Raw genomic sequence first — 10333 nt, 5'->3', positions numbered from 1 at the left:
TTTCTCCAGGCTAATCAAACTTATTTTGTATTTACAATCTACAAACCCTCTGTAATTCTACTAACTTTTGACCTAAAATGTAGCATCATTCACACAATGATTTCATAATCCTCTCACACACACCTTTTAAATAAACTAAACTCTTATAACATCACTCATGCATCTCTTAAATTAAAAACACTTTCAAACTTTAAAACCTCCTACTTTACATCACCAAAGAAATACCTCTCACACCTTTATTCATCATTCAAAACCTTCTAGTCACCGCATTCACACACTTAAAGTGTGACCAGAGTTCAGGAATATAACTCAACACACTTTCCTAAGAGTATTTTAGACATGCTTGTCATAATCAAAAAGAGCAAGTAAAAAACAAACAAACAAAAAATTGAAACCTCCATTAATTCTCACCGCACACACAAAAAATTGAAAAAATAAAACCCACCAGCAACTAATGCTGGAGAAAAGTTACTACTGAAAGTGATGTGTTAGTCTTAAGTATATACAGTGCACTCAATATATTTATATATCTACATCCAAACTCAGTCAATTACTATACATCCACTACGGCAACTCAAAACTTTATTTATAGTCCTCTAATAAACATGAATGGCATTTTAAACACACACTCTACAATGTTTGCAGCAGTATTTGTAAAACCAACTGTGGCTTAAACAGTTCACTGCTTACTAATTCGCATTATTAAGCATGTTCTGATTTTATCTGTTTTGATTTTATATACTGTTTTGATTGTTTGTTTGTTAGTTAGTTAGTTTATTTGCTTGTTTTAATCAATTTTAAATCATGCTTTTTATTTGTTCTTGTTTCTAATGTCTCTGTAAAGCACTTTCAATCACCTTATTGTTCAATTGTGCTATACAAATAAACTTGCCTTGCCTTGCCTTGCCTTGCATTTTCACACTCACACACACACATCTAAAAATAGCAGCAGGCAGTCAGTGCATTACTGACTCGACACACAGAGATCTCTCACACCAAATTTTATTATTCTATATTACAACGACGTCTTATCTTTACAACCACTGTCAGATCTGTCAGCTTTAGCGCCTACACAATTTTAGACAAATTTAAAATAACCGCCCAGCGGATAAACTCCCTGAGTTTTTTGCGACCAATTAACCAGTATCAAGACTTTAACTGTTTCTGGCCTCATTTCTAAAATCCCTAACTCAATTTAAAAGTGTCCAACACCCAAGGTCCAACCTTTGCTGCCCAAAAAAGCGCAGATACCGTTCCAAACGGTAAGGAGACTCTAACTCCTAGTTATTCTGGAGTGCCCCAAACTCCACAGTGACCAACTGACTATCCCTCTTCGAGGACAATGTCTAAGCGTCCTTGACATTGGCAAGCGTTACCTCTGAGCACTGCGCTTCCTAGCAGACTCTAACTGCCGTTCTAGAATAATTTATAATACTTTGAAACAACAATCAACACCCAAAACAAGTGTATAACTGAGGCAGATCGACCCTGATGGACAATGGGGACTCTAACCCACAAATTGACCCACAAAGGTCTGACCTAATGACCAACCGGGACTTTAACCCACAAAATGACCAAATACCCTACCAAACTACTTGAGACTCTAACTCAATTTCTTTGGGACTTCAACCCAGTATTTAAACTTTTCCTGGCAGACTCTAACTGCTTTAGCAGACTTTACTGCTTTCATTTCTTCATTCTTCTTAGCAGAACTCTAACTGCTTCAACTCATGAGATTTTTCATCAAAATCAAAACAGACATCCACCAGTAACTTCAGTGAGTAGACTTAAATTTTATCATGTCCAATTTGGCACACTTTGGAAATAATTCAACAGGTAGTGCCTTACCTTTTGGATAAGCCGGCTTATGCCCACTCACTTCGACCACTGGAATTCATGTCTGCCCGTCAGACCACCTCAGAGACCACCAAATTTCTCCATCTAAACCTCCAATCCTCCCTCCTCAACCACCGGACGAAGCCCCCAAATGTTAAGATTCAAAGTTGAGGAAGGAGAGTACACACCACCCATGGTCCAGAAGGTCTTTGGTCAAACAATGATTTTAATGAATACACGCGTGGGAAGACACTCTGTACGCAGACAGCCAGTAGTCCTCGACTTAATCAAAGCATGAACAGATATTTTATAGCATCAGGGTTTGTTTACTGACGCCCCTTCATACGTCACAGATACATTTTATACATAGATCAAATCAAAACCACAACGACTTTTGACACAGTTTAAAAGAACAATTGTCTCCTATCTTCACAACAGGTGCTTCCTGTCACTGCCGGATGCTCGCAGCAGTTCTGCGACAAACTGCTCTTGTTGCAACCCCAGCAAAACATGATTAAACTTTCACCTATAAATGATTCTCTAACTGAGTGTGTGTCTGTGTGCTAACCACAATTGCACCCTGTTTCACCTCGCGACTAGCTCCTGACCCCTCACCAGACAGAGAGACAGAAACCACTCTCGTATATGTAATAATCGAACTGAAACTATGGATATGACTTTTACTAAATAAATGTTTTAATCAAGAACCTCTACTAAACATAATAACTGTGTGCATAAGCAGAGAGTTCTGCAAACTCTCTGCAAGCCTGTTTCCTGTCAGCCTGTGACTTTTAGCCTTTCTGAAAGACACACACTGTTCTACCCCTGAATGCAATATAAACTCCAGATTATATTATTAATGCAATGGTAATAATGACAATTATTTAACAATAGCAGTAAAATAATTTCCCTTCTCGACAATTGTTAAAGCAATGATCGTCTTAGCCTGCTGCTCAAAATAACTTCCTGCTTTCACTTCTGCAAACTCTCTGCAACTTCCTGTCAGCCTGCCACTCAGTCTTTCTGAAAGACACACACTGTTCAACCTCTGAATGCAATATCCATGCTGCAGATTATATTTATTATTTAACAATAGCAGTAAAAATAATTTCCCTGCTCCACACTCATCAAATATTAATATAATGCTGCCATTGAAGAATATCTTAACAATATAAATCTACCAAAGCTGATTGTGGCTCTGGATTCACCTTTTTGCATTTCTGAATTTCACAAAGCTCTACAGCATCTCCCAAACAATAAACCCTCTGGTCCAGATGTTTTTTCAGCAGTATAACAGAATTCTTGCCTATGCTAGCACTTTTTCAGAATGGTAACTCAATTTCAGAATTATAACATATTTCCAAACACAGACTCTTGCCAACATTAGGCTGCTTCTTAAACCAAAGATCCCATGCTCCCATCCAGAAGATTAAAAAAAAAATTGCTCAATTTCCAATGCCTCATTTTTATTCACCAGTTGTTAACAAATTTGCATTTCTTTCATTCTTCATCAAAAAACTATACAGCTCTACAAATGCATGTGTTGGGACAAACAACCTCACTTCCCAAAGCTTCGATCTACAGAGGGATACCAGGCAGGGTTCGTTGCTTCGTGTTAATTTTATAGAGCCACTAGAAGCAACAATCTCACAAAATGTAGGAATCATCTGCTGCGACCAGTTGGGGTGAGAGAAAGAAGACAGGATAAAGACATGCTGTGGAAGAGAGACAGAGGTTAATAACAGATATGATTCAATGCAGAGAGGTCTGTTAACACATAGTGAGTGAAGAAGAAACACCCAGTGCATCATGGGAATCCCCCAGCAGCCTACGTCTATTGCAGCATAATTAAGGGAGTTTTCAGGGTCACCTGGTCCAGCCCTAACTATATGCTTTAGCAAAAAGGAAAGTTTGAAGCCTAATCTTGAAAGTAGAGATAGTGTCTGTCTCCTGAATCCAAACTGGAAGCTGGTTCCACAGAAGAGGGGCCTGAAAACTGAAGGCTCTGCCTCCCATTCTACTTTTAAATACTCTAGGAACAACAAGTAGGCCTGCAGTGTGAGAGCGAAGTGCTCTAATAGGCTGATATGGTACTACAAGGTCATTAAGATAAGATGGGGCCTGATTATTTAAGACCTTGTATGTGAGGAGCAGGATTTTGAATTCTGGATTTAACAGGAAGCCAATGAAGGGAAGCCAAAACAGGAGAAATATGCTCTCTCTTTCTAGTCCCTGTCAGGACTCTTGCTGCAGCATTTTGGATTAGCTGAAGGCTTTTCAGTGAGTTTTTAGGACTTCCTGATAAAATAAAATGACATGTCGATTACACCAATCATGTTTTCCGTATTATTGTGGAGTCTGTACCTTACAATACCAACCTTTTTTGCGCCACAAACCGGTTTTAATGTCAGACAATATTTTCACGGGCCGGTCTCTAAGGTGTCGCGGATAAATACAACAAAATAAAATGATACGACCACGACCAAAACTGTGGTATTTTGTAATTATAATAATAAACGTGAATTCACTGTGTAATTGTGTAACTTTATTAGCAGCGGCCTTGTGAAATGCGCCAACAATAACATCCTCCTCTCTGCCATTAATGCCCTCTGGTCGCTATGGTAACGTGTAAACATTTCTTTCAAAATAAGACACAGAACTACAACACGGGAAAAGACCCAGGAAAACGAGGTAACGATAAAAACCCTGAAAACCATAAATGTCAGACCTGAGCCTGTAGTTCTCGTGGCCCGGCAGCAAACGATCCATGGACCGGTCTGGGTTGGGGACCACTGCGTTACAATATAAAGCACCTCCAGTCAGCTGTTGAGATTTGGCACTTTACAAGTAAAACTGAATTAAATTGAACTTATTTAGGAAAATTTGGCTTTATCATTAAATCCGAAAGATTAATCTTGTTAACTCGGACATTATTAATCTAAACCACAATCGTTCCCAAAGCAAGTGTCGGTGGCTGAACTGAACTAAATATTTTAGGTACTTAGACACCACCAAAAGGTGAATGACACCAAAGGTTGACAGCAAGTGAAATAAGAAAGAAGTGAAACTGTAATACCAAAAGTTCCAAAATCGGAGCTGAATCACTGCCTCATTGTTGACAAACCTGTGCCTCACTTCCTGCTCCCTTTAATACACTTACAGTTACTTTTGTCAGACCAAACCACGCTGCGTCCTACACCCCAGGTCAGGTTGAGAAGGTCAGGAAGGTCCTTTGGGCATGCTTAGAATTCCCTTTTCTATGTTTGTGATCTTGAACGATGATTTAGCTGGAATTTTGAGTGATTGTGCATGATATTAAGAGGGACAATTTTCAGCAATATAATCCTTCAATTAATTAAAATCTATTGCATTTCTTACAGACAATTGTTTCACATTATGATGACTGATCATAAGAACTGTCTGTACTGACTGTAAAATAGGCAGAAAAGGAAGAGAGCTAAGAATTTGCAGGGGCAATGAAAGCAATTGAGAACTGAAAAAGACAACAAGTGATAACTTAAATCAGGTGGAACTTTGGTTCTTCAGGGTGACATCGCTTTTAGAGCAGGTCTCATATTGCATACAGTGACATAAGTACACCGCTATGGAAATGTGTGATAGGTCTGGTTTGATCACAAAATGTGAGAATTTCTGTCTAACGTCAATGGCAATGAACATTTTAAATGTGCAACAATGGCATGTTGACCATTCTGAAATTCTAATTTAAGGTCTGGTCTGTATTGAATTGAACTGAAAATGCATTTGGCCCACTTCCTGATACTGACCATGGTTGGCCTAGGCACACAGGAAATAAAGTGGGGTCTAGTTCTGTGTATGGAATGCTAAAAAGCTAAAAAGCGTAGCTGTATGAAAATAGAGGGAGATTTATCATTTTGCTCTGACGATTTCTGGGTTCCACTTCACTGTCCTCTATGAGCTCAGTGGGCAATGGAGCATCTAGTGATCCATGGGACAGAGTGTCGGCCATGGAGATCAGCTAGCCTCAGCCCACTTAAATCACTTCCCTCTGCCAATCAGCATATAAATTGCCCCGATAACAATAGCCAAACCTAATAACTTGAATTGGAATCACGAAATGAAACATTCCAGTAAAGATGGGAGTTTAATCAGATGCTACTATGGAACTCTTTCCACCTGGACAAAACTGAAATGTGAATATTTGCTATTGGTCCTAAAATTAGATATTTGTGAATGCTAATTAATTTCTTTCTTCTTCATGGTGCATGCACACGGCTAGCTGTCAGTGTAATTACTGACTGTGTACTCAGTGGAGTGTAAGAAAACCCCAGAACATTTATACTTCCTTTTTTCCAGCCAGTTATTTATTCACAATAACTGTAGTTCAATGCATCATTTGTGGAATAATCTACAGTAAATGAGATCAGCTGCATTAAACAGTTATTTTGCCAGTATGGAGTGTGAATTCTGGGCTTTTAGAGACTAACTGTTACATTGTTGCTGCATGTTTACTGAGTGGGGACTGTTGATTTGAATATCTGAAGATGTTTTTATTGAACATCTAAAGATGCATGAAGTTTCACAAACGCACAACAAAGCACAAAATTCAACCAAAAACTGAAAATACTGCAAACGTTTATATTGCTGAGAAAGTAAAGGGAACACATCAGATGTTGATGAATGAAGTATTTACACTGAAAATCTTACTGACATACACTGTGTAATTTGTTGAGAACAAAATGACAAAGACCATCAGAAACCTAAATTATCAACACAAGGGCTCAATTAGAACAAAGCCAAAAGTTCAAATCTTAGATTTTTAAATTGTTCACTTAATTTTTGGAGCAGTATAAATCATATTATACTGTACAAGTTTCTGCAGTGCAGTCTAGTTGTTAATTATTCCTGTCATACTGATTCAACATTTTGACAGCATGAAAAACATCATAGTTTGTTTATCTTTGTGATGGCTGCACTTACAGCCACACAGTGGTAATACCACCATGTTAGTGTAGAGCAGGGGTGCCCAATCCCGGTCCTCGAGAGCTACCGTCCTGCAGCTTTTAGATGCATCCTTGTTCCCACACACCTGAATCAAATGAATGGCTTGTTATCAGGCCTTTGCCAAACATGATGGCATGCTGAAGAGAAACCATTTGATTCAGCTGTGTTGGAGTAGGGATGCATCTAAAAGCTGCAGGATAGTAGCTCTCGAGGACTGGGATTGGGCAGGCCTGGTGTAGAGGCTTATAAGTAACATTGCATTCACATTTGTCTTTCTTTAAATATAGGAATTAATTTACAGGACAATAAATAACTGGTTTTGGTTTAGAGTTAATTCACATATCCACATAACACTGCATTCTAAAATAAGTGCGCACATTGTAGTTTACACTGTTATGTATGATTAATCTCTTGTTTTCTGAGTTACCGTAGTTGCAGCTGTTCCAGTCCCTTGATTAAGGAGCCAAGAGGTGGAAAAGGGGCGGAGCGAGGTTTAAAGGAAGACTGCAAATTGGTTCATGCCATAACTCAGGACCATGGGGGGGAATTGGAGTTCATTATGTTTGGTTTAGTTAGGTTTTGTGTTTTACCCCTTCTCCTGTTTTTGTGGGCTGATCAGCCACTATTTAAGTTTCCCCTTTGTCTCGTTAAGTTAGGTCAGTTTGTTTGAGTTATCAGTAGTGTTGTCAACTTTGAGTAGAGTTTTGTTATTTTGACCTCTTTTATGGGCCCAAGAGTTTGATTCTTTTGCATGATTTAACCAATTATGTTTTTTGGGTTAAATAAAAAATACTTTTTTTGGACTTTAACCTGTGCCTAAGTTTCCTTCACTGCTCGGTCCATCACAATCTTTCACATCTAAATATGAATTCAGAGGAGCGAAAGGTTGGATAACAGGTAGTGATGGGCAGATGAAGCTTCATGAAGCACTGAAGCTTTTCATCCAATTGGTTCACCCCAACGCGAAGCTTCATGAAGCTTCATTTGCTCTAGCAGGACACCTACTGGACGTAAAAATAATAGCTGGCATGAATTTGAAGTGTGGCCTTTTGCACACAGCCTGTAAATGTCAACAACAAAAGGAGTGTGTAAAACATGTATATTGTAGTGATGGCAGTATACTGTGTATATTTATAGTGGCAGTATGGGAAATGATTATTTGGAAATGCTTGAAATGGAAATGATCATTTACTGTGAGGTGAGGTGTGGTTGGGGTGTGGACAGTGGTTGTGCTTTTGTAACGTTGAGGTATGGACAGCTACACACTGAGGCTTTGAGCCTCAGTCCTGCCTGTTCACATTTTATTCTGTAAAAACTAAATTTTCACTGCTTTTATGACCTTTTTAGTGGGGAGAACATAGCTAGGATTTAATGATTTAACAAATCTTTTGAATCCTTTGTCCTCCACAATGCTAAATGGCTGGGAGTCCTCAATCACCATGCTGACCAGGTCTTCATCTATTTGAGATTGTTCTCCTGAGGAAAGACAATAAAGATAAAGCACAAATATAAATATCACACACGTAACTTATAACAGTTGTATAATATTGTTATATCATTTAGTAACATTACTGCATCCTATATTATCATGGCATTTCAGAATCAGAATCAGAAACTTTATTGTCATTGTCATGAGAACAACGAAATTAAGAATGGTCCCCGATCATTGCATCATCCCTAGCAATATCAAAATATAAATAAAACAATAAAATTCAATAAATAAAATAGATAGAATACTTAAAATACTAATAAGATATAACAGTAAAACATTCACATACATTCCCACACACATGCTTCAGACCGTGCATAGATTAACACAAGAGTGGCGTGATGGACATTTTTTTGTAGTATTCAGATGTGTTATTGCAGTTGGATAACAGCTGTGTTTGAGTCTATTAGTCCTTGCTCTGATTGCCCTGTACCGTCTGCCTGAGGGCAACAGTTCGATGATGGCTCACCTGGTCTTGCTCCACGATCGGTGTCCCCCTTATTCTCATGCAAAGCTCTGTAGTGCCTAAGCATGGATGAGGTGTTGTTGTTATATCCCAGCTCCCTGGCACATAGCAAACACTTCACCTTGTACAAAAGTCAAGACAGCTCAACATAAATTGTATTGCACCATCAGTATCATGAAAATACATCTTCTGTAGAAATACCTTGTTGGGAGGAATAAGATCAAAATGTTCCCACACAGGGGAGGACATCCTCCTCTTCTTAGCTGGCTCCATTCTCTCCTGACTTTCCTCACTCTCATAAACCTCCATACGGTCTCCAAACTCTCTCTAACCGCAACTCTCCATCAAACACCCACATGTTTGAATGAAGTCTGAGGGGTTTATATCGCTGTCATATCTCGCGGCAAAGTTCGAACCGCTTCATGAACCAGTCACGTGGTACAGCCGGGCAGCGAGGCTTCGGACGTCATCATTTTCAGCTCCTCCCATAAATGAAGCAAGCCTCGATACGCGCTTCGCGGAAACGCCCCCTCCATTACTCGACACACGCTCCGAAGCCTCGATACAGAACGTCCCATCACTAATAACAGGATACCATTTATATACAAGACTGCAAAAATACTGACATCATGCAAGTTTTAACATGTAAAATGAGAAAGTCACAGCTTGAGTTTGATAAAACATTAATGTGACTGCTACATGCTACATACATACAGCTACATACATACTGGAAGTTATTTAGAGTAACATGACACCCATAGGAAGTGAATGACATTCCATGACTTCAAGGTAATAAGTCATTAGCTGATGGTTCAAAAGCCAGAACCTTCCCTCACTCATCACATATGGATTTTGCAACTAAGACGGCGATGATGAAATTGCTCATCTTGATGCTTCAGAATAATAATACTCATACTGATAATATGTTTATTAATATTAATGTGGCTTCAAGCCTCTTATTCCATCGTATACATCCCAACCAAGTGCCAAACTTGGTTGGGATGTAAATTAATGTAAATTAATCACTCCAAGTTGTCGTTTTTTAATCACTTCAATCCTGCAAAAATATAGACCACTACAGCCCACACAGACACACACGGACACACGCACGCACACACACGCACACACACACGCACACACACACACACGCACGCACACACATGCACACACACGCACGCACGCACACGCACACACACGCACACGTACGCACGCACACACACGGACACACACACACACACACACGCACGCACGCGCGCGCACGCACGCACACACACGGACACACACACGCACACGTACGCACGCACACACACACGCACACACGCATGCACACACACACACGGACACACACGCACGCACACACACGCACGCACACACACGCACACACACGCACGCACGCACACGTACGCACGCACGCACACGCACACACACACGGACACACACGCACGCACACACACACACACACACACACACACACACACACACACACACACACACACAGTGTATCCTTATAGCTGTCCTTTAACTTAATGTAGACAAATTCTGTAAACTGTCTAAAAATG

General features: G+C 39.6%; 1 long non-coding RNA gene across 1 annotated transcript; it reads right to left on the bottom strand.

Annotated features, from left to right (window-relative positions):
- Positions 1 to 8106: 8106 nt before the first annotated feature.
- Positions 8107 to 9355, bottom strand: LOC145430823 (uncharacterized). The gene is made up of 2 exons (XR_013911145.1): positions 8778 to 9355; positions 8107 to 8295 (listed from the first exon to the last, which is right to left on the bottom strand). It is a non-coding gene; the product is annotated as an uncharacterized LOC145430823 (long non-coding RNA).
- Positions 9356 to 10333: the final 978 nt, after the last annotated feature.

Source organism: Astatotilapia calliptera, chromosome 9 (assembly GCF_964374335.1).
Source record: "Astatotilapia calliptera chromosome 9, fAstCal68.1, whole genome shotgun sequence".
NCBI classification, from domain to species: domain Eukaryota; kingdom Metazoa; phylum Chordata; class Actinopteri; order Cichliformes; family Cichlidae; genus Astatotilapia; species Astatotilapia calliptera.
Note: the sequence above shows the minus strand (reverse complement) of the source record. Positions and strands in the feature narration are given on the sequence as shown.